Raw genomic sequence first — 27558 nt, 5'->3', positions numbered from 1 at the left:
AGATGCCTTCTCGCACAGCAGGAAGGGGGAAGGCAGATTTCATCCAGTCCAAGAAAGGGAGCCCAAAGTCAAGCAAGAATGATTGAATCCATTGAGTCCTGACCCTCTCAAAGGTCTGAAAGTGCTACAAGCAAACGTGATGAGGGAGGTAGGGCTATGTGGTGTGATTTTTCAGGACAATACAGCCTTGAATTGGGAGCAGTCAAGACCCCATGATTACCCAGGCCAGCTCCTATCCTAGGTTCTAGTTTCTGGATTTGCTTTCTACTCTCCATCAGGGCTGTCTGTTCAGCTTCATCCAGCCTTTTCTGTAAGTCGTTAATTGCCTACGCCATATTCTTTCTCATCCTCTCCAAGTGGCCATTGGTATCTTGCTCTTTCTTTAGTTCTCTGACATGTTTGTTACCTAGAAAGGAAGGAGGGAGACTGAAAAGATCTGGCAGCCAATTGATCTTACCGTTTCTACCCACAGTCTTCAGTTCTTGGTCTCACTCAATGCCATGCTTTGCCTCTGTATATGTAATCTCTTCCCTCCATGCACTCCCTAACCTCTGTAGGCCTCAGGTTTGTTAAACAATAAGGCAATCAGGATCTCATGGATGGTGTCGATACCTGACCACTACACTGTACACCTGAAGCTGAAGCTGAATAATATAGTATGTGAACTATAATTTAATATATATAATCATGGAATATGGAGTTCAGCATAGGGAATAGAGTCAATGGAATTGTAATCGATAGGTATGATGTCTGGGGGGCAGTAGATTGGAGAAGGAGGTTGTCACTTGGTGGGGGGTGATATGTCTGGCTATTGCATTGTTTTGTGTACCTGAAACTAAAAAAAGAGAAAGAAAAAGATAGCAGGGGCTCCTGAAGAGATTAGGGTGAGGGTTGGTGGAAAAAGACCAAAGAAGTACCATATGAATATGATTACACAACATCTGTACTGAAAGTAAGATGACCAACTGAAGCAACAATTTTTAGTTGAATAAAGCACCAGGACATATCCTGTAACATCATGCACCCGCAAGAGTGCGGAGGAGTGCCTATGAAAATCTTTCTCACATCTCACTTATATAATTCTGTGATTCACAACTACAAATAAGTTTAGGATCTAGGAATTTGGCAGCAACAGATGGTGTCAGTGCCAAAAATCTGGTACAAGGTAGGTTAATTCTTGCTTGTGAAGCTTGCTCTTGGCTTTGGCTATGCATCAAGGGCTTGGTGTCTGGATGCAATTATTAAGAACTGTTTCATGAATCTCTCAGTGCATCAAATGTAAGAACATTCCCCTTCAGCCAAAGTGTCTTTGTCTATCAAGTTACCAACCATCTGTATAATTTAAGTGTGAGACGCCTGTGCAGATGGTGAGGGCAAAGAATGAATTATGGAGGCAATTCTGGGCTCTGCTATGTGGGGTTGGGACTCAGAGCTGAACTGTTGGAGAATTTGAGGAGGGAGAAGAGATAGTGAATTTATTTTTCAACATAGTCAAGAAAACCTTATAAAGGCAAGGTTAAGCAGATACAGTCTTCATAATGTGTGACTACATAAATTTACCAAGCAGACTTAGAAGCTATTTTTATTCCTTTCTATCTATGCGGATTTTCATAAATGTTAAGCATATTATTTTTCCCTTGGCCTACCATTTTCAAGCTTTCATACACCTCTTTGCCATCAGAGAGCAGAAGTGTCTGCCTTCATACAAAATGGCTGAGGGATAGGCATGCTTCTCCATTCTTCTGGATTCTACTGTGACCTAGTAACTAGGATTTGGTGCAAAAGTTTTGTTTAGCTCCCAAGTGCTAAATAACCCAGGGAAATACGGACACAAGCTCTTCCCTTCTTTTGAATTTCAAAATGACTAATGTGAAATTGAACTAAATATCTTGTCTCCCTCGTTCCCAAACCCTGTTTACGAAGAGGATTGATCAGCTTCCATTCACACAGCAAGGTCAGGGCTGCTGCTTATGGTTGTGCATTTGGACTACACATCACTTGATGGGGATGGGGGCTAAAATCAAACCCAAGCTCCCCTCAGCAAGGCTGGGACCTGCAAGCCTGGGTCCTCTGCACACACACCCGTCTCCCTGCACCTCACTCCCTTCACCTCTTTCCCTCCACAATGTTTTGTTTTTTTGCTGAGTATTGCCTTCTGCTTGCCATACCTTTTGAGCGAAGTGCTGTGTCTGCCCCCGGAGAGTGAACAGAAGATGGTCTTCTTCCAGTTCCTACAAAGGTACAGTCAAGGCTGGGGGCCAACCCTGAGCTTAGCATCATTTAGGAAAAATACTTCTATCAACAATTTTAAATGCACAAATAAAGAAGGTACACACCAGCCCTGAAGCCCTTCTTGACCAACTTTATTCCGCTACTCTGAGCAGTAGTATGGCTTAGAAAAAGTAAGTGAAATAAGCATTCTTTCCAGATCATCATCATCAAACCATTTACATACTCTAGGAAAATGGCTATTTTAAGGAAACACTGGAAGAATTGTTTCTAGACACGATATATTGATTCACAAGTGGAAAGTGGCTTAACTTTAAAACAAAAAATATCCTGCATCTATAAGGTTTTGCCTATAGAAATCTAAGTGCTCCTTTTCATTGCCTCAAGAGGTTAGAGGAGAGGAGCTAATTGGTCTAATTTTTCAAAATAGGAACAGAGAGCAGAGGGGTGAGCGAACCTCCTCCTGGCTGTATGGAGAATCAATGGAATCCTTTTTGGCTGCAGATTGGCCTCTGCCCCTTGGCTACTGCTCCAGTCAACTCTGGAGGTCAGGAGTGAGCAAGCAGTCAATGGACTCACCTCAGTGGCTGTCTTCTTGGCCTTCTCTTCTGCATTTCTACATCCCTGCACTGCATCTTCAACTTCCTTCTGCATCCTGACAACATCAGCCTCCAGTTTCTTCTTCTGGCTGAGCAGACTTGTATTCTAAGGGAAAGCAGCAGTCTTGTTATGCAAGTTGAGACCAGAAGTGCAAATGCGAGCTGGTCGTTTGGGACTTGCAATGGCCAGGAGTGAGTTTTATTCTATGCAATACTTCATTAGAAAAGCCCCTTTCCACCAAAGGCATATTTGAATGGAGGAGATTTCAACCATTCAGTATCAAAGAGATGGTAGCCTGAATCAGAAAAGAGAGATGAATGCAGATAACCTCCAAGCCCCAAACATACATTTGGTGTTCAATTCGTTGAGCAATAGATTTTTCTGCCCCGCCCCCTTTCTTTTTTGGATAGGGTAGAAGCAAATATTCCACAGTATAAGTTGGGGTCAACTGTAGACATTTGGGGAGCAGGGGGTTGGTGAATAAAAATCAGTTTCCAGCATGATGCTCGAGGAAAAATAAAAAACAAAACAACAAAAAGACCCCTTCCTTTTTATCTCTTTTCCACCCAACTTTGCATTGAGGGGGTAGGAAGAGTCTTTCAGAGGAGCCTCGCCCCCTAGCCCTTAGGAACCCCACCACGCTGGAGGATTCTTTGTTCTGTGGCTGGTGCTGCCCTAATTCTTTCCGTCCTGGGATGTGAAAGAGGCTGGAGCTCCTTTTACTGCTATTTGGTCCACGTTTGAAGCACAGCTTTTCTGAGGGTGTGAAACCTGAGCATAGAGAGTGTGTATAAAAGGCATGAGCTTTCTATTTTTTATTTCTCCTTATCGTCCTTTCAGTTTCCTGTAGCTAGTGCCTCCCTTGGTGACAGGACTGAGCGTTAGAAACAGAAAGGTATTCCAGCCTCACAGGTTCTACCCTGCTTCCTTGATGGCATGAAGCATCTTCCTCAAGGCTGCCATCCTCTGCCCTGATGGAGAGCCAGGCTCTGTGCACCCCCAGGCTTTCCACTGCCATGGTATAGCCTGGGGGAGAGGGGTTAAGAGTATTTTCCTGGAGTGTTTTCTGGATGCTCACTGCACAAAACTCCTTAGAAACTCCTTCTTTGTAAAGGAAGGTACAGATACAAATGATTTGTTTGTACATAGAGTCATTTAAAATCTGTTAGAGAGATAATAGTTAAAACTTTTTTCAAGCTGAATGACTCTTTGTTTCTTTTGGGGAAGAAAGAGGTTAGGGGGTATTGTGTGGAAGGGTAATCTAGGTTGTCACAGCTCAGGTTTGAAAAAGGACACATGTCATTAGCCAAGATTAAGTTTGGCCTCATTTGTTTATTCTGGGCTAGAGGTCTGAGACTTCAGAAGGGCCTAAGAAGGTTCCATAAAAGTTTCATTATGTTACCAAAAGACTGATAAGTGTATTAGTAATTGCAAGGTGTCCCCGGATGGTGAAGGGGAGAGGTCCTTATGAGCAACATAATATCTCCTAGATACGCTGGTGGAAGGGTAGTTTCTGGACCCGCAGCTCCACCTCAGAGCTCACTTGATTCCTGGGTCCTACTAAAGAGGTTCTGATTCAGCTGGTCTGGGGCAAGACCTGAGAATGTGCATTTTTGTGTGAGTTAAGTTTCTCTTATATACCTAATGTTTCAGAAACTCTGCCCTAGAGACTAGGTCTCAACTGCTTATTTTTTCACCCAGATCCATCTCCTCTCTATCTCTGGTTGATGGCCTCATCTCTCACTCAGTTAGTGGTTGTTTCATCATATTGAGATCCATGGGTGCATTATCAGTTATGATACGGATAGCAAATGATTTTGTACCGATAGCTATTCAGTACTGCAGATAGTGAATGATTTGCTTTTTAAAAATTCAATATTCTACTTTCTAAGAATCCCACTAATTGTATTCAGATCAGCTTTCTTGAGAAAGAAAACGTTGATGTGAGTTAGCTCGCTGGGAATCGCACATAACCTACAGCCTATTTGTTCTACACCACATGGTATTCAAATAGGATTGTGTCATGCACATGGACACAAAAGTCAAACTAATTGCAATGCATTCCAGCTGGTACATCTCTGGTTTATACTTCCTTTTTTTCTCAGTGGGAACACAATTGGCATTCAGGATGGGGCAAGTCTTTGTGATGTAGGATTATCCCATCCCTTACAGGAGTATTAATATCTCTAGACCATGCCCAATAAATGTCAATGGCACATGCCAATCACTATGGCAACGAAAATGACCCCAAAGACTTTTCTAAATATCCCAGAGTGTGGCAGTTCTGCCCCTGGTCCTTTAATCCATCCATAATAGTCATGAGAGTAAACTTCCTAAAATGTAAATCTCTTAAGTTCACCTTCAGAAAATTTTCAGTAGACCTCCCATTAGATGCAAGACAGAATTCGAACTCCATCAGTCCCAGACTCAAGATCCCTGGTGACCTGGCTCTTACTCAGCATCATTTCCGCTGATCTCTCCTACCCGCAACCTCATGCTCTAGCGAGTATATCGATTTCCCTTAACATTCCCAATTCCCTCTTCTCCCTATGTCCCTGTCCTTGACTCTTCTCTCTAGCTGGCTGACTTCTTACACGTCCTTCATGACTCAGAGTAAGTGTACGTGCATCTACCTAGTCTAGGATTGTCAGAGAAGGCTTTCCAAAAGCGTGTGCTTGTTCTACCACGATACTCACTGCAGTGCTCCAATTTGTTTACTTAGATCTTCACATTTTTAGGACAATGGAGACATGTTGTATCCATCCCATGTATAACTGTCCAGGTTATGGTGAGGACCCTAAAAATGTTTGTTGAATGACCTATTGACATATTTGTCCTAACCACCACGGTTTCTACTGAATAAGAATAGCAAAGATTCTAAGAATTCTTGCTTTGTGTCACTGACATAACCTTCCGTGAGAAGCCCGAATGCTGACAACTGATCCTGCTGTCAGCAACAGCTCAGAATTATTAGATACCTTCTGGCTCTGAAGCATAAGCTTTTTTGTTTGTTTCTGTTTTTTGTTTTTAATCCTGGAATGCTCGGGGGACCATGTGGCTTACAGGGCACAGGAGAAGCAGACAAGTGGTTCTGGGACACTAGGGAATGTTCATCTCTTTCTCCCCAGCATCCTGCCTGTGAATGCCCTGACAGTCCATTCTTCTGGCAGAAGGGTTCGTCTTGAGTCAAATTGTGTCCCTCGCCCAAAAACATATGTTGAAGTCCTACCTTCCAAAACTTCAAAGTGTTACCTTTTTTGGAAATAGAGTCTTCATAGAGGTAATCAAGTCATACAAAGTTACTAGAGCAGGTGCTAATCCAATATGATGGGTGTCCTTATAAGAAGAAAAACGTTGGAGAGAGACATACTCACAGAGGGAAGATGGTGCGAAGACACACAGGGCGAACGCCATGAACAGGCCGAGGATTGGAGTGATGCTTCTGTAAACTAAGGAACACCAAAGATTGCCAGCACATCACCAGAAGCTAGGAAAAGGCAAGAAAGGATTTATCTAGGCGATTCAGAGCGAGTGTGGCCCTGCCGACACCTTGGTTTCAGACTTCTAGCTTTCAGAAATGTGAGAGAATAAGTTTGTTATTTGAAACCACCCAGCTCGTGGTACATTGTGACAGCAGTCCCCGGGAACAAATAAATTTGGGACTAAATGAGGAGTGTGATCACAGCTCTGCTGCCAAGCGCTACCCCTATTGCCTCATATGCCACACCCAAGGCTCGACATGGCAACTATGCAAGGTCCCAGGCTGACCAATGTGTGGAAACCATTGCTTTCAACTAGCTGATGCATATGGGGAGAGTTATGGGCTCCACCTGGGTCTGGAAAAAATTGATTCTTTCTGTGACTTCAGAGCTCGTCCTCCACCAGTTTGCGCCCATGTGCTGCCTATTCTTGCAAGGACCTCAGTTCCTCTAGCTCCGGCTGGAGAAGAGAGTTGCGACGCTCAGCCATAGCCACCTGCTCCTTCAGCCCACTGTTCAGTTGTGTATGCTGTCATCTAGCTGCATCCGAAGGTCCTGCAAGAGAAAACATGGCCATGGGGCACAGATCCCTCTGAGTTCAATGGGGTATGCCGCTGTTCACACATGCTCTGAACAAAGCTCCACCGGTTTAAATTTAAGCATGTTCCTGCTCTCTTGAAGGATTCGATTTGTTGTCCCCACTTTTGTTGCTTAGTATGATCCATCACTTGGTTTGCTTCCATAAGTAGAGGCATTCTCCACCCCCATATTATAATTTTACCCTTGAACAACATACAACATAAAAAAATATGCTGTGAGTCAGCTATTTATGTTATCAGTAAGGCTTCCAGTCAGCCATAAGCTATTGGTAGTTTCATTTGGGGGAGTCAAAAGTTATTGGTAGAATTTTGACTATTTTTTTTTTATGTTGTATGTATTATATACTATATTCTTACAATAAAGTTAGAGAATAGAAAGTGTTATTAAGAAAATAAGAAGATCAAATACACTTACAGTATTTATTGAAAAAAAAAAGTGTATAAGTGAACCTGCACAGTTCAAACCTCTGTTGTGCAAGAGTCAATTGTACCTTGATTTGTGTCTGAAGCTGACCCAGGGATTTGGTGACCTCTGACACCTGCCGGTTGGCAAGCTAAGCGGAGTTCCATCTCACTAAGGTCCCCTTCCATGTTCTTCTTCAGCTGGGTAGCCTCAATCCTGCTCCTAGTGTCAGAATCCAGATGACACTGCAGGGAGTCAATAGCACACTGCTGGTTCCTCCTAATTTTAGAATAACATTCAAGGGGGAAAATATCATGCACCCAAATTAAGAAAGGTTACCTGCTGTGTACATAACACTGTAGGAAACAGAAAAACATTAAAATTCTGGGTAATTAACAAAATGAGTCTAAAGGGTTTTCATTTTAGAAACACAGATGTTGAAGGGTTAGGTTAGTGAGCATATACCCATCATAACAGACTTAGATTCCCAGGACGATTTCCCGGAAGAATCAAAGAAAGCACCAGAATCTTTCTGAGGTTCCTGTGGGTCAGACTTAGCCTTATTTGAGACCTCTGATGGGAATGTCTAGGGCAAATATCTGGATTTTCTAGAGTGGCAAAGGCTGAAGGAGGGATGCTCTTTCAGACAAGCATAACATTTAAAACATTTTCAATGATGAAACATGTCTGAACAAAGCAACAGCCACCCAGGTTAGAACAAGTCCTGAGCTCTAGCAATACACTCCAATGGCCTGCAGACACTTAACTCTCCTAGAGTAGCATGGTTATCCTTCTCCAGGAGACTGAGAGCACAACCAAAGGTTGGCTGAGGAAGCCACCTGCTGTGTGATATTGAACTACCTCAATATTCCTTCCTAACAATAACAGCTCTATGCTGAAATTACATTTGCAATGTGACAGAAGCTTGAACAATGTGTTCAGGAAGGCAATGAAAAAACTTGGGGAACCCACAGAAATCATTTCCCAGCCCTCGAGCAGTGAGTTTGGGAAGATGCGGCTGAATTCTGGCTGATAGACTATGGGCAGAAGAGTTTACAAGCCTTGCCAAAACAAATTGTTTACTTGTATGCTTCTGTACTCTCTCTTCCCCATCTGTGGCAAACTTGCTAGCCACATATGGAAGATTATGGCATCACAAGATGGGAGAAACCTGGGAATAATCTTGAAGAATAGTGGCCTGCTCTCCATCCCACCCCATACTGGACTCTGACATAGAGCAAACAACAACAACAACAACAACAAAAACAAAAACAACTTTGAAATCATCAAGATTTGGTGAATGTGAGTCAGGACAGTTTAAATGCTATAACTAATACGTGCCCTATTGAGCTCATGCTATGAAACAAGGCCTAGAGCTGGACAGATAAGACAGATTCTTAGTGCTAGAGAGATACTCTTCCTCACCAAGCCTGTCAAACAGTGAAAACATATTCGTCTAGGGTCAGAATTCGGTTCCACACTGAATTGTCTTTGAATCTTTGTCCTGAGCTCTGAGGCCAATCAGGAAAGCATACAGCCTGCCGGGGAGTAAGACGGTGGCCAGAGTTTCTGACTGGGTGACAGGTGGAAGCATCACTTTCCACGACCACTCTTCTTCTCTCCATTGTTGGGGGGAGGTCTCAGAAGAGTTATGGAAATGTACGGCAATAACTCCTTCGGGTTCCGGAGCCCAGAGCTAGTACTTCTCCTCTGCTGACCCCATGGCCCCGGCCCCGAAGTGCTAAGGTCAGCCTCTCACACCCATCCTTACGTGCTGGGCCTTTGTTCAGTTTCCAGACCAGAATCCCACAGGGATGCCAGTAAATAAAGTTAATAGAGACTGTTATGAGCTGAATGTGTCTGTCCCACTTCCCACACCCAAATTCATATATTGAAGCCCTAACCTCCAGTACCTCAGAACATGAGTGTATTTGGAGACAGAACCTTTTGAAGAGGTGATTAAGGTAAAAGGGGCCATTAGGGTAGGACCAAATCTAATCTGCCTGGTATTCTTATAAGAAGAGGACGTTTGGACACACACAGATACAGGGATGTACACACGTAGAAAGGACCCTGTGAAGACAGCAAGAGAGGGACCATCTGTAAGCCAATGAAAGAGGCCGTAGGAGAAAACTAATTTGCTTACACTTTGACCTTGGACTTGCAACTTCCAGAACTGTGAGGAAATAAATTCCTGTTGTTTAAGCCTCCCAGTCTATGTATTTTGTTACAGCGATCCTAGCCCATAATTCTTACAAGGACGTGCACACTCAACATCACTAAAAGCTTTAAGACATTTCTCTGTCTTCCATTAGGGAACACTCATTTTTGCCACGGCTGACTCTCCTTACACAGGAACACTAAAGCATGCCTAGTCTGGTGTCAAAATCCTCTACAGAGAAATACATTCTACTTAAGCAGACAAACTGAATGTTTCAAACTGTCTTTTCCCCACAGTTGTTTATGAAACTTCATGAGTGCCTCTAGACACGTAGAAAGTTCTGTGGTTTAAGAGGCTTGGATATGATACCGACCTAGAGAATGGCTGCTAGACAGTCAACACAATTCATGCACAGTCAAGATATCTTTAAAATGAAAACTCCCCCAAGTACATTTTTTAAGAAAAATGAAGCACTCAGGGCCAGAGTAATATAGTGAAACGTTCCTTTTTCCCCCCCTGAAATGTGAAATACAATTTGAGAAACCAAATGTGAAAAGGAAAAATATAAATAAAAACGTAAAACTTGAAAAAGCTATGGACTGTCAATTCAATAGGTTCTTTTTTCTCTTGCAGTACTGCTCATCTATGTCAGAGAAACGTAAGATTGCCTCTAATTCCCGTACACATGATTCAACTTTAAAATGGTTAACAAGATATTTTACCAACTAAATACCATGTCTGAGTTTGAGATACTGCTTCTTGAAGACATGCTAAAATATTTTAGTTAGAAATGAGAAGAGATTTAAACGTTCTTCTGGCGGAGACTCGTACGTACAATAAAAACAATTAAGTCAGATGTGCATATAAATTAAGACCACGTGGCAAAGTTTGATATTACTGAGTTCAGAGGAGTGGACCGTACGGAAGGAAAAGATGATGGAACATTATTATATACCTGAGGCTATAGGCCAGGGGCAGGCACACTATGGGTTATGGACCAAATCTAGCTGTGCCCATTTGATCTCCAACGTCAATGACTGCTTTCAAGCTACAACTGCCTAGCTGAATAGTTGTGACAGAGCCCCTATGGCCTGCAAAGCCAGAAATATTTACTACCTGACCTGAGAGAGAGAAAGTTTGCCTAACCAATCTGGTGATCAAACCAAAGCAAACAAATGCATTTTGATAGAGTAAGGACATTCAGTGCCTCATTCCCCAAAGCTCCTTCTACAATATCTCTCTGTGTATGTCTGGGAAAGTAGAATATGTGCCAGGTGCACCCTGACCTACGCAGTGAGAAGACTCATACATTTCACCATTTCCTTGGATACTCTGAGTTAGAGGAATAGAGCTGGTGACCCCTGAAGATTCAGGATACACCTGACCAACTTGTTTTTTACCCCGTTTTGGGCCCTGTGGTAGGACTGGACTTACATGGCAATTACGGTCACCAGCTGGTGTTTCAGCTGGTCACTGATGTCAGTCCTCCTTTCCTGAGTCTAGGACGGAGAGGATCAAAGCCGGCCACCAAAGCTCCTCCTCTCCTTCCATCAATGACTACACTATGCTAATTATAACATTTGCAGCAATTAAAAGAAAAAAATGGCCCTATCAGCCACAAAAATTTAGAAAGCCTTGGCTAGAATATCAGGCCCAGTGTATGGCCAACATTATGTGCTCAAATATCTATTGAACAAGAGAAACATGACACACACACCAGCTGCTCATCCTTTTCACCAGCAAAAGGCCTCCAGGCCCGGCTCACTCAGGATTAGTCTTCACCAAGTGGAAGAGTGATCTCAGAGAACGAGTTGAGTGAGTTACCCAGTTTGCAACATGGGAAAGGTTTTGCCTTTGCCTCGAAGTCTCTCTCCTGTTGTTGTGGTCCCTTTGCTTTCCTACGTCCTATCTCACGGGCATCCTCTAATTTCTGTAGAGTTTCCCAGGGTTTATGTGGACATAGGATCTTGAACCTTATCTTGTCCAATGTTTCCCTTGAGTTCCATGATTTACCTGGCTTATCCTTGATTGCTTGAAATCTTATGCTTTGCTTGAGTTTTCCCCTTGCATTCTATTCGGTTTCCTTAACATCCCTTCTTCTCGTAGCCCTGAAGTCAGATGAAACCATCAAAGTAAACCAAGGCGTTCTGATACAATCTGCACTCACACAGAGCACTTGCACAGGAAGGGCCTGTGATGCTATTTGTGATGTTTTGTAAGATATGCTCATCTTTCCTTTCCAGATAAACCTATTATAGTGATTATGAATCATTAACTATAAAGCTCATGAATAGCTCACCCCTCCCTCCATCCAGCCCCTTCTTTTTTCAGCCCCTTCACAGCTCCCGCCTAGTCTTCCGTTCTTTCCTCTCCAGCCCGAGCTGTTTGGATCTCTAGTTTCCTTTGCACTAAGATTATTATAATTGGTGAGCAGCTCTATGACATTCAGATGTACCTGATGAGATGCAGACTCTCTGAGGATTCATTTTTCCTGAGCTAGGTTTATTAATAGGCACAAGTTTGACGTTACCTGAAATGAGCTTTTTTTCTTTTTTTTAAACTGCACAGGGAGACATTCATTTTTGTTCCTCGTGGAAGAAGTAGGGCAAATATCAAGGCCCAATGTTTTCACCCTTCATCAAAAAAATTCTTTTAGACATTGACTCAGAGCCTCTTAAGCAGACCAGAATGCATCACCACAGTCAGTCCTCGAGAGGAAAAGTGCCTGTGAGTGAGAGCAAAGGTAACTCAAAGCACACAGAGGGCCAAATTTGGCTTGACATCCTCATTAAAAAAAATGACCCCCTGGGAGTTCTGTCTGAAATGGGATATGGGAAAGAGGCCAGTTCAATTGTACAGGTTTTAAAATTTTTCTTAACAAACACATTGAAAGCAAGTTGCCAATTGAAACTCAAAGTTCGAGGATTTTCTTTGCTGACATATGGCATTGACTTAAGGGAACAGATCAGATAGATAATATAATCATGGTTCATTCCATGTGTTTATAATTGTGCCTTTGATCCATAGGCTGGGAAAGCTTTGCCAACATCAGCTTACTGATCTCCCGTACCACCTTCTGTGACATGGATAGGGCTGCTTTTATCCCCTCACTTCACTGAGAAGCTAAGATGTAGGATGTCTAAAGTCATCAGCTCGTAATAATGAAGCTAAGAAAAGATCCTGCCACCCATGAGTCCTGTCTAATTCAGTTTCCTGACTATTAGGACTCAGCTGCTTCAACAGGGATTCAATAAGCAAGCTTAGCTCTTGGCTTGCCCCTCTCCAAACAAATGGCTACAGGTACAGGCAGGGGGTATGGGAAATTTTCACTCTGATCTGACATTAATTTGAATGCACAGCATCAAATGTTTAGCTCTTTTCCTCCACTGTTTAACATTATCAGTTTCTAGAATACCCAAGAAAGACTTTTTATACAACAACCATGACAGTATACATAGTAAATATACACTTAATTGTGCTTTTTGTGAGGTTTTGTATAAGAGTAGAAGCTGCTCAAATATTTTTTAAAAAAAAGTCATAAAAGCTGTGTACCAGAAAGATTCTAATGTAGGGTTAGACTGATTAAGTTTGGAAATGTTCCAATAGGGGTCATAAAAATAGCCAAATACATCAAGTTCTGTTCAGTCAAGAGTTCCAAAATATGCAACTGTTTCTTATCAAAATAATCTTAAATACCTAAAAGTTTCTGTTTCTTCGTCTTTCTGTGAAAGCTTTCTTTCAAGTTCCGCTTTAGTTTCCAAGAGTTCAAGCTGGAAATGAAGAATCTTGCTTTCATTACGTTCCAGAGCTCCCTGAAATACATAAATAAAAACCACTAAATTAAGTTCACTTTTAGACAAAAGTTTTTTTTCTTCTTTTCAAAATGTATATCTCTAATGTAGCTTTCTTTAGATTTGCTGGGAGAGATCTAAGTTCAAATCAGTTTCCTGAAGATTGGAACAGAATGAGAAGATAAGTGATAACTTTTTGTTTGTTATATCACTTATAGTTTTGACATGCTTAAGGTTTTCAGCTATAGTTCAAGAACTATAGTTTTAAAGCATTTTGGGGGGGGAGGGGAAGAGGACTTTATTGGGGAACAGTGTGTACTTCCAGGCCTTTTTTCCAAGTCAAGTTGTTGTGCTTTCATTCTTAGTTGTGGAGGGTGCCATTCAGCTTCATGTTGTTGTCCTTTCAGTCTTAGTTGTGTTGGGCGCAGCTCAGCTCCAGGTCCAGTTGCCGTTTTCTAGTTGCAGGGGGTGCAGCGCAGCCCACCATCCCTTGTAGGAGTCGAACCAGCAACCTTGTGGTTGAGAGGACACACTCCAACCAACTGAGCCATCCGGGAGCTCAGCGGCAGCTCAGCTCAAGGTGCCGTGTTCAATCTTAGTTGCAGGGGGTGGAGCCATGGTTTCTGATTGCATGAGTCCTTGCGGGACTCGAGGAGTTGAACCGGCAACCTTGTGGTTGAGAGCCCACTGGCCCATGTGGGAATTGAACCAGCAGCCTTCGGAGTTAGGAGCATGGAGCTCTAACTGCCTGAGCCATCGGGCCGGCCCAGTTTTAAAGCATTTTTGAAATAGAAAATTTCAATTTTATCTGTGACTATATCTAAACTTTCAAATTTATTACTCTTGACTTTTTTCAATTAATTTATTTGGGATGAATCAATAAAAGTGTCAAAGCTAGAACAAGGAAGATGATAATTCCACCTGAAATCTTTTAATTCTGGATATCACAGAGAGATAGAGAAAAAGTTGAAAGCATTCAGAGCAAGAAACAGGACAAATACTGTCATATGAAAAACAATAAAGGAATTTAGGATGTACTCAACATGTAACATTGGTGTGAGCCATTATCACAATTATTACTACTACTTCAAATGGATTGCTTTGACAGGGAGGGTGATTTCTTGCTTCTTTGAATATTTAAAAATAAGCAAGGCAATTACTGCCAGGGTTGTTATAAAGGCCATTGAAGTTTAAAAGTGAAGGTTTGATTACATATTTAAAGCCTATTCCAAAGATAAAATTTATATGGAAGAAGAAATTAAATAAACAAACATTTGGAGACTACTGAAGAGGATGTTTATAAAGGGCACAAGAGGTGATGACAAGCTATTGGTCAGTTAACAGTTGGCAGACAGTCCTGAGGGCAGGAGTAATTTTTATAGTAGCCTCTTCTGAGAAGTGCTTAGCACATACCACCAAAGGTAAAAAGTAAAACTGAGTAGCAATCTCAAAATAAAAATAAGAAAGATGTTGGAAATTTTAATATGGCTTAAGGCTTTGCTGCTGTTCTCTCAACACTACCTTCAATATAAACAAAAATAAATCAAAACCAAAAGCTTGGATAGCAATTTACTCCTAGGGACTTGTACCCTTCCTTCCCCTCCGGGGGAAACTGTCACCTCTCACCTTCCAGATTGCACTGAGAAAGTGAATCTTTGAAGAAGGTGACCTAGGATAATTTGAGTTCTGTGACTTCAAACATAATCTGATAAAGTTTCTCATAAAGGCTCACCCAGGAAAATAAATAACCCAATTTTACAAATACATGTCCAAGTTGATGAAGTATTTATGGATGTGGCTGAAGACAAAACTTGAGAAAATTCAAATAGAATAGAACGCCATCTAGTGGCACTAAATAGTATGAGCGCTATGGGTTTATTCTCACCTTTGATGTAAGTGCCTGTCAACTTAATATACAAAGATGCCTATGCAGAGGGTGCCAAAAAAATGTATCCACGCTTTAAGAAAGGAAAATTGTAATACTCAATACATACCGATAACAAAAGATGAATAAAAGCTACATTTGACTCCTGCAATTCAAGAGGTGCTCAAAGTGGTTACCATGAGCGTCCAGACACGTCTGATTAGGGCAAACTGTTGCTTGAGCAACGTTGACCAAAGTGTCCACTTGTGTACATTTTTTGGCACCCAAGCTATGTTATACAGGTCTAAAATCACCCCTGGCCAATCATATCTCACATTGGATTGTCATGGTGCTTGAAATTTCTAACACAGCAGTTACTTCATTGGGTTAAAGTGGTAGCTTTAGAAAGTCCCAGCTAGGATGGCCAGAGACCGAAAGGAAACAAGTAAATGAAACAAGGTTTACCAACTCAAACAAGGTGGCAAGGCTTGCTAGGGGATACCATACTGTTAATTAAAAGGATTCTATATAAAATGTAGAAGACCATTGTCAACATAAGAAACATCCAGACCTGTAGAGAATTTTTATCAGTTTATTTGAGCCAAACTGACAACAATTACCAGGAAGCAAAATCTCAACGGATTGAGAAAATGCTTGGGAGAATGGCAGTTTTGCAGCTTATTTTTATATTAGAATCAAAGGAGATATAAGGAGGGTTATATGAAACCCATTGGTGGTAGATTAAGGGGGTGGGAGAAAGCAAAGGGGAAATCTCTGGGATTGGATAAAAAGTAAAACATAGACACATACTTCTTTTACATTGGTGAGTACAGCATAGTTAATAAACAACCTTTACAGCACATAGAGATGGTATGTAGGAAACAAGATAACAATGAGGGATTCTGTGGTCTCTTGCTCTGCTGGGGTGGTTGTGCCCTGAGGGGTCTGGAAATGAAGATCACTGTGACATTTCAAAGGTATGTTATCTTAGATGCTAAAGATAGTAGACAGGCTCACTTAAGGTAAAAACTGACCTTTGTCAAGGAAGCTACAGGCTCAGGACGTGACTACTCGCCATGACTTGCTTTTAGTAAGGAATTTTTATGTTCAGACAATCCTCTGTGGTTACTTTTGGTCTCTGAGTTTGTAGGGCCTGCTATGCAGGCCTCTCCTGAGTTTGTCAGGTTTAGTATGTGGCCCTTTTCTCCTCTACACCTTGGAAAACAATTATGCATAAAAAGGCAAGACTCGTGTCAAGAGCTATCCACTTGACAACTCTACATGCAGGGTAATATGGGCACAGCTAATGTCTGGCAGGCTTCTTACAGTAATGTAGCAGTGAGATAAATTTAACAGACACTGCTTGGTACAAAGTAGGCCTCTGGGCTCTAATTTTCCATTATCACACTTCCAAAAGGCCCCTGTCTACAACTGACTGCTGTGCCTCTTAAAAATCATTTTCTCTATTGGAAGGTGAGTGGGTGGGGCTGTCTTTTAATGTGACTGGGTACTCATTCAAAGGGTGGGTCAAGAAAATGAAACTCAGCTGTGAGAAAAGAGGCTTTAAAGGGCTTGTTAACTACTTAATGACTGTGACAGGATGAGGACATTTTAGCTCACCCTCTGGCAAAAGGTCTTTTCAGTAGTCCTGTCAACCACTAGCACACACCAATGGATAAAATCAGCGATTTTCCCTGAACTTTTAATCCATAACACTAAAAATACTCCTGTCAAACACCCACACAAAGATGAGCTTTCCGAAACAAATTACCTAAAATTATTTTGGGGAAAAAAAAAAAGTGTTTTGACTGATTATTTAGTGAGGAAGAAGTTAGGAAAAGGCCTGAGAGTCTACATTTCTAACAAGCTCCCTGGTGATCCCATGCAGATGGCCCTTGGGCCACCTTTGGAGTTGTGAGTGTGTAGGTGCTGGGGATAAATAGGTGAACAATGTAGGCATGGTTCCTGCTTTCATTACAATCAGGAGATTTGCATCTAGTGTTGGTAGCCTGCTTTCTTAGCCTCAATTTCCTCATTTGTAAAATGAGACAGTAGTTTGCTAGGGTGGTTACATAAAATAATGCATATCAAGCACTGGGCATAGTGCCCAGCATGTAGGTAACACTTGAATAAGTATCACTGTGTCATTGTTGTTGTTATTATTGGAATGCAGATCTTCTTCTTTGTCACAATGGTAGAAACCTTCCTCGCTCCCTGAAGGTATTACCTCTGCTTCTTCCAGTGCCACCTGGACTCCTCTTGTTCAATTCATTTCTTGACCTTTTCCATTTCAAAGTTCTTGTTTCCTTCTTTCACCTGATTTGTCAGATTAGAAATCTCTTCTGGAAAGGGAAGAAAAGCAAGGTTAGTGACAGGAATCAGTCTCAGACCCATGCTATCAGGCATAACAGACTATTCCTGGAAGCCCATTGGGACCGTGGTCATGCCATTCCTGGTAACTTGATGGCAAGGCCACTGCTGGCACTATGGGACCTTTGAATTAGAAAAAAGCATCTCTTCTTCAATATATGAATATTCTTCTGTCGTCTGCCAGAAAGTTGCCTACAGCAACTGGTGAGGATGATGTTTCTTAGAGTATTGTGCAATGAACAACCTGTACAACTGTACTTGGTTGTCCTGCTTATAAGAGCCAGGACAGATTTTGCCTGGGGGTACTCTACAAAACAGACCTGGAATCCTTACACTTTCAGTGTACATTCTTAGCTATGAACACCAGTGGCTGCTGTTTTCTCAGGGTCCATGCCACACTAGCATGGGAACTTAAAGCATAAGCTGCGTCATTGTCTGCCAGAGGGCAACACAACGCATCCAGATAGACCAAAGAATCGGAAGGAGCTCAAAGCACTTGAGGGTTTGTGGCTAGCTTCTCATGGGATGGGCACAAACCTTTGACAGAATAGGGCATCCAGAAGTGAGAAAACCTCCACTTCCTGACGTTGTTATTGTCAGTTATGCCTCTTCATGAAGGAAGACTCAGGTACCTAAAAGGTTGGATGAGGGCCGAGTAGCTCTGGGAAATACCCACAGCCCAGAGGCGGTAGAAGGAGCTCAAGAGCTTGCCTGCACCTCTGAGACCCTGGACTGTAGTGTGATGTGACAAGACTTTTTAAAAGTTACAGAAACAAACCCATTAGGTGGCAATTCTCATGTGAATAATAAATCCTTCTCTGATAAGCCCTCTCCAGAAGAGGGGTTCACCAGAGAAAACTTGGGACAATGGTTCTCTAATCTGACTATACCTTATAATCACTTGGAGAGCTTTTGGGGGAACAAAAACCTCTGCCCACATCCCGTCCCAGGCCAAGCGTGGTCCCCACACTGGCAGCTCTGGCCTAACCTGCAGACCCAGAGCACAGGCCTGTGTGGGAACTTGTTAGCAATGCAAAGTCTCAGACCCCCCTCCTAAACCTACTGAATCAGAAACTCTGGGGGTAGGACCCAGCCAACTGCATGTTAGCCAGCCCTCCACGTGGTTCAGATGCAACTAAAGTTTTCTAACCACTGTTCCAGCACCTCTCACATGCCCAGTTAGGGACCTGATCACGGAGTATGTAGGTCAACATAGAAAGCAAGTTTTATTTATGCCTCCAATAGTAATGAACTTGCTCCCAGGGCCTCTCGGGGTTTTAATGCACATGACTGTTGGCGCTGGTGTAAGTTGGCAGCCTCTTTGAAGGGCTGCTTGGCTGTATCTCAAAATTTAAAAATGCATTCCTTTAACCCAGCAATTTCATTTCTAGAACTCTAACTGAATGAAATATTTTTTTACATGTCCACAAATACATGTACAGGGATGTATAATATAGATTTAAAATTGTGAAAAATCATATCTAAAATGAATAAGGTTTACTTAAATAAGTGTTAGTCATCCTTATTATAAAACGCTATGTAGCTATTAACACTAACGTGGAGTTCTCCATGGACAGCCATGAAAGAAGCGCATGGCACACGGGAAGGCAGCAAAGCCCGGTAGTTAAGTGTGTCCGGTGGAGTCAAGGTGGCTCGGATCAAATCTCAAATTTGCTACCTATTGACTGTGAATTCAGACAAGTTCTTAACCTTACATGACTCAATATAATCTGCATTTTACAGATAAAGAAACTAACACATAGGACTGTTCTGAGAATGAAACAATGAGTCGTTGTATATAAAACGGGCCTGGCACGCAGTATGGGCAATAGAAATATTTGTTGAATTAGAAAATACATTGAGAAATGAAAAAATAAAATCTGTAGAATAATGTACAATTTGACTAAAAAATACACGCGTGGGTCTATGCATAGCACATCTTGGTAAGGCTATGGATATAAAACAACTCTTAATAGTGGCTTCCTTTACAGCAGGGGTGTCCAAACTTTTTTCAACGTTTTCCACCAAGGGTCGTATGCAGTAAAATACACAAACAGCCGGGCCACTCACTCGAGGTGAAGTATGTATTGCCTCACCTGGTTTATTTAAGTAAACTAAATATATTTTTGGAATTTGCTGCGGGCCAATTAACAATGGATCATGGGCCGCAGTTGGCCCACGGGCCGCAGTTTGGACAACCCTGCTTTACAGAGTGGAATTGGGGCTAACGATAGAAAAGTAGTCTTATGTTTAGAATTAATTTAATAAAAGTAATACTTGTGAAAATTTTGTTTTAAGTATTAGAAATGGAAGAGTTAAAACCTGAGTGGGAGCATGCCCATGTTGAGGCATCTGCCATGGCAGCAGCTTTGCCCTTGAATCTGGGCTCTCCCTGAGCTCCTTGCTCCAGCTCTGGCTCCCAGCCTGGCTCAGAGTACCTTGGAGGTTCTTGTTCTCCCTCTGGAGGGTCTCCTGGCTCATGGTGCTCTCCTCATACGCATGCCTGAGCCTGAGGAGCTGGGTGCTGAGGGCCCGGGCCTCCTTCTGAGGCGTCCAGCATTGCCTGGGACTCCTCATGCCTCTGTCCCCAGTCATCCAGGCACTTATCAACGTGCCGCTGCTTCTGGTCCAGTGCGGCTGCCACAGAGCAGGCCTTTCCAAGGTCCAACAGGGCGTCCCCCAGCTCAAGCTGCAGCCAGTGCCTGGCCCTCTCTGGGGAGGTATTTCTGGCATTGGCCACCCCCATGGCTTCCGCAGTGTCCTGCAACCTAATTGCTAGGTTCTTCCTGAGAAGGGCAGACACAACGGGTGAGTGGAGCCACAGCCCTCTGGGAGTCCATCCAGTTTGTCCTTGATTAAAGATAGTGCTTGGGTACAAAATAGGGTGGCCCCTGAGGTTGGCTTAATAATATGCAGCAAAAGTACCGCGTGTCTGAAAATGACTTCCTTGTACCTATAGAATCCAGATGTCTGACCGCCATACTCTAGCTCCCGTGTCCATGGGCTCTTTATTTTCTCCTACACTTTGCCAACCTGGACTTGGAACTCAGGATCTCTGAATTCCTGTAAGTATTTGCTTACCTTAAATAAGCAATATAGAATTAATTGATGACTTCATAAGGAATGAGAGAAAGAGAAAGTTTGTACTGAACCCCCCACCAATAGTAAGCAACTGTTAAAAATCCTTAGGCGCATCTACTCTCTAAAGAGCTCCTTGGCTTCATGCTTCCAAGGAACATTCTTTGGCTCTCTCCTGCTGTTCTCTCTTCCTCTTATCATGTGGCACCCAAACATGCCAAAATTCTTTTTTTTCTCTGAATGTTTTTTCCACCTCAGCTCTTCTGCCCAAATATATATACCCCAATCCATGCTATCATTATACTCACGTCACAGGTCCCCTGGCTGTTAAGGGGGTGCTTTAGTGCCCATGTGCATCCCCTGAGATGAGTGGTTTATTAAAGTGCCTCTTCCCCCACCCCCACAATACAGGGCTTTGGAGCTTTCTAATGGATCAAATGTGTTCTCTTGCTCACATCTCTTGCAGGGACACTGGCAGTCCCCTTCTTACTCATTGTACTTCTTAGATGAAAGGCACTGTGTGTACCAAAGCTTATTCTGAGCCACTGTTATTAAACAGAAGGAGGTCCTCAGGAATTTACATGTGCCATACAACTAGCCCAACAGAGCAATGTGGTGACAAAGTCCCTTTTTGGTGGAATCCTGCCAAAACCAATCTGTGCTCAGCATCCAGGAAGGAAATGTGCCCTAACTGCTTTTCTTTGCTTCCTGGCTTTCTAAGCACGGTCACTTCACATCTTTGCTTCAATGTCCTTATCTGTTAAGAGGAGGTTCTAATGTACCACATGCTGGCCATAGTTAACAATACCGTGTTATATACTTGGAAGTTGCTATGAGAATAGAGCTTTAATATTGTCAGCATAACAACAATAACAACAACAAAAAAGGTCATTATGGGGGTAGAGGATGTGCTATCTAACCTTATTATAGCAAAGATTCTGCAATATGTACATGTGTCAAATCATCACATTGTATACCTTAAACTTACACAATGTTAGGTCAAGTACATTTCAATAAAGTTGGGGGGGAAAAAAGAAGAGAGTCTGATGTTGTATCCCACCTAAAAGAGGAGTCTTGTGAAATCATTACATGTATTTAAACTAATTTAGAAATGCTCCATTGATACCAGAAAGTAGGAATTTTACTTTGGGTAACCAACCAGGCTGGTTTGTCCAGAACTAAGGGGTTTCACCAGGGCATGGGACTATCAGTGCTAAAATCAGGCTAATCTGGGGCAAACTGGACAAGTTGGTCACCCTCATTTCACTGATAATGTTGTGCTGCATTTAATACCAACTATCAGTTTGCTCTTCAACTTACCAACTATAAGGAACTACTTAGTTGTATAAACTATGCAAGGGGATACAGGAGATTAAGAAACCAAATCTCTATCCTCAGGGCACTTAGAACTCAGAAGCAGTAAACTGGGTCTCAGGTGAGCTACATTCTGCTAAACTAACTCATCGTGGAAATCAAAGCCGCCAGTCCTCAACTTTCCAACAACAACAAATAGATAGAATCCTAGAATTTTTTGTGTGGCTCTGCCTCCTTGAGGTGATTTAGAGGGAAAGTATAATATAGACAATGCTTAATTTAATTGATGTTTAAGTTTAAAGCTAAAATAGTCTTCAGCTATTACCATGCTTAGCAATTATTTTTCTTTAGTTGCTATGTACAATAGAACTACAACAACAATTGGCTAGTTCCAAGAAATACTTGTGGTCATAAAGCAGTCTATATACTTTTGCACTTTTTCTACCCCTCAAAAAATACCATCAAACAGAATAACGGGTAGGCACTTTCCCCAAAATTATTTAATCATTAGAAGGACTAAAAATCCTTACTTTAGAATCAAATGCCATATTTTAGATATAAAGAGTCATTTCATTTGAAAGCCCCACTTTTCTGTGGTTCAGAGTTTGTAAAAAATCTACTACAGGTATTTTTAGTATCTGTCATCCCAAAGCCCTTTTTAAGTTACTTTGGCCACAGAGATGGATTACTTGGTACCTGTTCTGGGACAGAACACAGCAGCTGTTCAACAACTGCATAACAATGTATCTCAAAGATTTAAGTGAAGAACTGAGAAACAATATTTTTGGTTGAAGCTAAAAAGAAATGTATTCATCTGTCCTGGATTTTTGCCAGGCTACCAAGCCTGGGACACATTCTTTTGAGTAAACCTTTAATGATTACAAGCTGGGGTTGGCTTGACATTTTCTCTCCAACATACGCAGTCCTTCTATCTCTGAGCGAAACTCTCCAGTACTATAACCTGATACGAAGACTTGATTCGTTTGGGCTCCCAAACTCCTGTAGTTCCTGAGAAGAACTTGATAGTCTAACCCTAGAGGTGACCTGAGGATGATTTTTTTTTCAAGAAACCTTTGCCCCATAAGGCATGACGACAGATCCTACCATGTTTCCAACTATCCCTGTCCATGTCCACAGACCACTTCATAGTCTACACATTGTATGCCAGAGACAAGTGGCTTCAATGCGTGGAGACACCTCCATGCATGGATTCAATTATTTTGGTGTTCCAAATGAAATATAGAATTTTAAGTGCTAGCCCATTCTTAAACCATAGCTCATAGTCACATCTTCTATGAAGACTTCCCTGTGTCCCTGGAAAGAGCCTCCTTTCTTTCCTCAGGACCTCTCTCGAGGCTTTATCATTTTGTATAATCACGTTTATTTGTTATCCACTCTAGAGCATGTGCTTCTTGCCAGTGGTGGCTGTTTTAGCTTTGGTCTCAGGCTCATTCATGCACTTGGCAAGGATTTGTTAGATGCACACATGACACTATTCTCATACTCCTCTGTGTAACTAACTCCAGGTCCAGGGTAGCCTGGCCCGACTCACTCACTTGGCATCCTCCACGTCTTCAGCTCTCTGGATGGCTGCACCATTTCGGCATTGCCTTTGGAGAGGGCCCAGGGCAGCTCAGCCTTAGCCTCTTGCTCTTCCTCATATTGCTCTCATATTGTAGAAGGTCACAGTCACACTTGGCTGACTGCAGGGCCTGGGCCAGGGCACTCTGTGACGATATGGGGCACAACACACATTGGAAAAAAGGCTCCACCACCATTAACAACAAAAAGCTTGGAGGTGACATCATTTTTTTTTTCTTTTCTTTTTTTTAGATAAGGTTAATAACAACCTGCCACACATTTAAGCTGAACCTGAACCTAGTAAGATAATATCAGGAAGAGAATTTGGGACAAGAAGAGAAAGGACAGAGTATCTAATTGCTGCTGTTAAAACAAGAAAGAGAATTCTATTTAGGGAAATGCCAGCCTGACTATGTGGGCTTCAACAACAGACAGACATGGAGTTCTGGAAATAGTGGAGAGTGAAAAAGGATCAAGGAGAATATTCCCTTCATTTAGGCAATAGGATTTATATTTAGCAATATATAAGACTCAGATCTTGTTTGGACTAGAAAGAACCACTGAGATTTAGTCTAGCCTTTTCATTCCATTGATGAGAAAAACAAAATCTTTTATTTCACAAGTAAATCTCAGAAAACTTTATTGCATCACTTTAAAACAGCATCATCCGATAGAACTTTCTATAGTTATGAGTATATGCTATACATAATGTACACTGTCTGATATGGTAACCATTAGCCACATGTACTTACTGAACACTGAAAATATCCCCAGTACAATGTGTGGGCAAAACTGAATTTTAATTTTATTAAATTTTAATTAGCATCAATTTAAATTTAAGTAGCTCCCTGTAGTATAGTAATGGCTACTGTATGTATTGGACAAGAGAGCTGAGTTTAGCGAACATTTGTATCACTAACGTGGTAGTCCGGTTAAACTAGCATCCTAGTTCCCAGGAGATAACCTAGTCTAGTGGGAAGATCCGGGGTCTCCCCCAGTCCTCATGTGTCCCTTATGCACCTTAGAAAAAGGCGTATTCTTTGGTAGATGCAGCTCTGTGAGCCCAAGCTTAGTTAATAGCAGCCTCAGCCAGACACCCTTGGGTAGGGAATGAGGGCAAATTTACCTAGTAGCCTTGAGAGGGCGCAGGCTTTGGAACCTGATAAACTTGGCTTCAAATGGGGACCCTTCCTCTTATTTAATATATATTTATTGAGCACCTATCTAGGCATTAATGTTTCAGAAATAAATGGGACAAAGACAAAGTCTTTGCACGAAGGAGCCAAAAAGAAGTGAGAGGATACACAAAGGAAATATATAACCCAATTAATATCATATCATATAAATAAAATAGCTAACCATACTAAGGCAATACAACAGATTGACACGGTGTAGAATGCTTGGCTCCTTGTCATCTCCAAAGACCTTGGGGAAGGGCCTTCAAGCAGTGGGAACAGCAGCTATAAAAGTCCTAGGGCAGGAATGATGGTGGCTGTTTAAGAGGCAAAGAGGAGGCCAGGGCGACTGGAGGGGAGTAAATGAGGGAAGCAGATGTACGACCTAAGGTGCAGAAGGAGGCTGGAGCCAGAGCAAGGGGGCCTTGTAGGCCAATTGGAAGCCACTGGGAAGAAAGCCAGAACGCTGTTCTAAAATATAAATCAAATCACTTCACTACGTGCTGAAATTCTCTCATAGTCTACTACGGCCTGTACGACCTTGGGCAAGTTATCTGTCATCTCAGAGTTTGGTTTCTTCATATATAAAGATATAATCCTACCTGCTTTATAAGACTTATATGAAGATTGAGTTAACATGAGAGAAGTATCTAGCGTAATGCCGGATGCACAAACCAGAGTAGTCATTTCAAACTTTATATAGAATATAGAAAATAAGAAAACTAGGGGAAATAGAATAAAATATTTAAAAACAGAAGGGTGAAGACTTGATGACCTCACCCTCAGAGTAGATGCCTTTGCAGGGAGCTCATACACCAGTGAGGCACTGCGGGGTCTTAGTCACAAGATCCCTTGAATGTGAACTAAGAATTAGCTTGAAATACCAGGGTTCATAAAATTCATCTCTCACGATAGTCATTATGCTTTTCACTTTAAAGAACCACTTTCACTGGGGTCACCTACTAGCAACATTATATATTCACTTTGGAAATGACTAATATCTATAATTTATTGACAATTTAAAAGTGATCTTGAGCTAAGCCAGGCCCATTGATTTCATTTTGGTCTTTGATTTAATTCCACTTCTTGTTGCAATTCAAAATCAAAGATCCATAAAGAGCCTTGCTGAATTTCTGTTCAAGTAATAATGTAAAATGGAAACACATATTTTGCTTGCTCTAAATCTGACAAACTAAAGACGCAGTTTGAATCACTGAGGAAGATCCTTCAGTGATCAGGGTCCTTCCCGATACATAGAAGGTCCAACAAGTTTTCCCATAACTTCTAGGGCACTTTCATTTCTTCTTTTATATGGGAAGATATTCAGGCTGAACCATCAAGGACTTTTTTTTATCTTAACATATGGTCAAGCTACTGGTGAGAAAAAATAGATACATTACTTTGGTCTTCTCTTCCAGCTGCCCTTTCAGTTCTTCAGTTTGCTGAGTGCAAGTGCTCTTCTCCCTGGAAACCTGGTTTATCAGAGCCTCCTTTCCTTCCAGCCTCCTTAGGAACTTGCCTACAGAACAAGTTCACAAAGTAAATTGATCAGGGTCTCGCTCATATACTGCCTCCCCCATTTAACATGTTGACCTTAAGGGCAACAAAAATGACTCCTACCCACACGTTCTGATATTTAGAAAGGGTCTGAGAGTCCAGTTATCAGCAAAATCATGGCAATGATCCTTCCCAGGACTCAGAAGAGAGCCCTAATAAAGAACTGATTTTTAGTAGTAAGTATTAGTTAATAACAGATAATATTAGCTACCAATTATGAGACTGTTCTATGCAATAGGTATTTTATGCATATTATCTAGCTTAATTCTCATAACTCCTTGATAACATAGGTATTGTATTACCCATTTTGCAAAGGGAGAAACAGGGCAGCTTATTTAAATGTGATTGAGACATCAATATGCATAGCCAGTAATTGGTGAAGGTAGATTCAAATTAAGTTTTGAACCCTGCAGAACACATTCTTTCTTCTATGTCTGCCCCCTTGTTTATTATGTGTGGCGCTACCAATTTCTGACCATATAATTTTTACATAATTACACTTCTTGGCTTCACTTGTAAAATGAAGATAACAATAAAAGATTGTTAATGAAAATTAAATGAGTGTGAATGTATTTTGTAGACTAATTGCTAAATAAATGTTAGAAGTAGTCATTAAATAGTAGAGAATGTGGCCATGAGAGGGGAAATTCTATTACACTCCAGTCTACCCTCTCTGATTAGCTTATTTCATTAATGATAGGACAGAAATGCCTTGGTTATTAGAAATGGTACTAAAAGCTGAGCCAATCCTGGGCAAAGGCCATTGCTTCTGTAGTACAATTAGTGTAACAGTGAAGCTCCAAATGTTTATGACCCCTACCCCTCTTATTACAAAAAAGTTCTAAAACTCTAACCATTATAAGGAAGCACCTGTGTGGGCTAAAGTAGCAATTCCCAAACTTTTTGGTCTAAGGAACACTTCGTATGCTTAAAAATGATTGAGGTACCCAAAGAGATTTTGTTTATGTGGGTTTTATATTAACAGATAATGTATTAGAATGTAAAAGAGGAATTTAAAATGTGTATTAGTTTATTTAAAAATGATAATAAAAATTTTAATGCTGTGTTAACATGCTAACATAAAAAACACTTTTTTTAGGGAAAAAATACTATAATCTCCAAAAAAAAAAGATTAGGGTGAAAAATAGCATTGTTTCACATTTTAAAAAAATTTCTGGCTTAGTAAAATACAGCTGGATTCTCGTATTTGCTTCTGATTTCAATCTTTTGTTATATATCATTTTTTGTTGAAGTGTATGAAAAAAAATCCAGCCTGTCATTGATAGGTAGTTGAAAACAAAAAAAAAAGATCTTTTCATAGTCTTTTCGGATAATTTGTGACCATTATTTGATACTA

General features: G+C 41.5%; 1 protein-coding gene across 1 annotated transcript in view; it reads right to left on the bottom strand.

Annotated features, from left to right (window-relative positions):
- The window catches only part of MYH15 (myosin heavy chain 15), a 79057-nt gene that overhangs the window by 24062 nt on the left and 27437 nt on the right, over positions 1–27558 (bottom strand). The window contains exons 11-19 of the mRNA XM_088793754.1: positions 26045–26163; positions 23445–23615; positions 17354–17468; positions 13168–13283; positions 7399–7589; positions 6660–6863; positions 6204–6316; positions 2809–2934; positions 2169–2231 (exon numbers count right to left, since the gene is read on the bottom strand). The gene's annotated coding sequence lies outside the window, so the exon portion shown is untranslated. The remainder of the gene's footprint in view (positions 1–2168; positions 2232–2808; positions 2935–6203; positions 6317–6659; positions 6864–7398; positions 7590–13167; positions 13284–17353; positions 17469–23444; positions 23616–26044; positions 26164–27558) is intronic.

This window comes from Rhinolophus sinicus, chromosome 17 (genome assembly GCF_057876585.1).
Source record: "Rhinolophus sinicus isolate RSI-liver-muscle chromosome 17, RSI-T2T, whole genome shotgun sequence".
Lineage (NCBI taxonomy): Eukaryota > Metazoa > Chordata > Mammalia > Chiroptera > Rhinolophidae > Rhinolophus > Rhinolophus sinicus.
The sequence above is the reverse complement of the archived record's forward strand: the minus strand, read 5'-3'. Positions and strand labels throughout refer to the sequence as shown.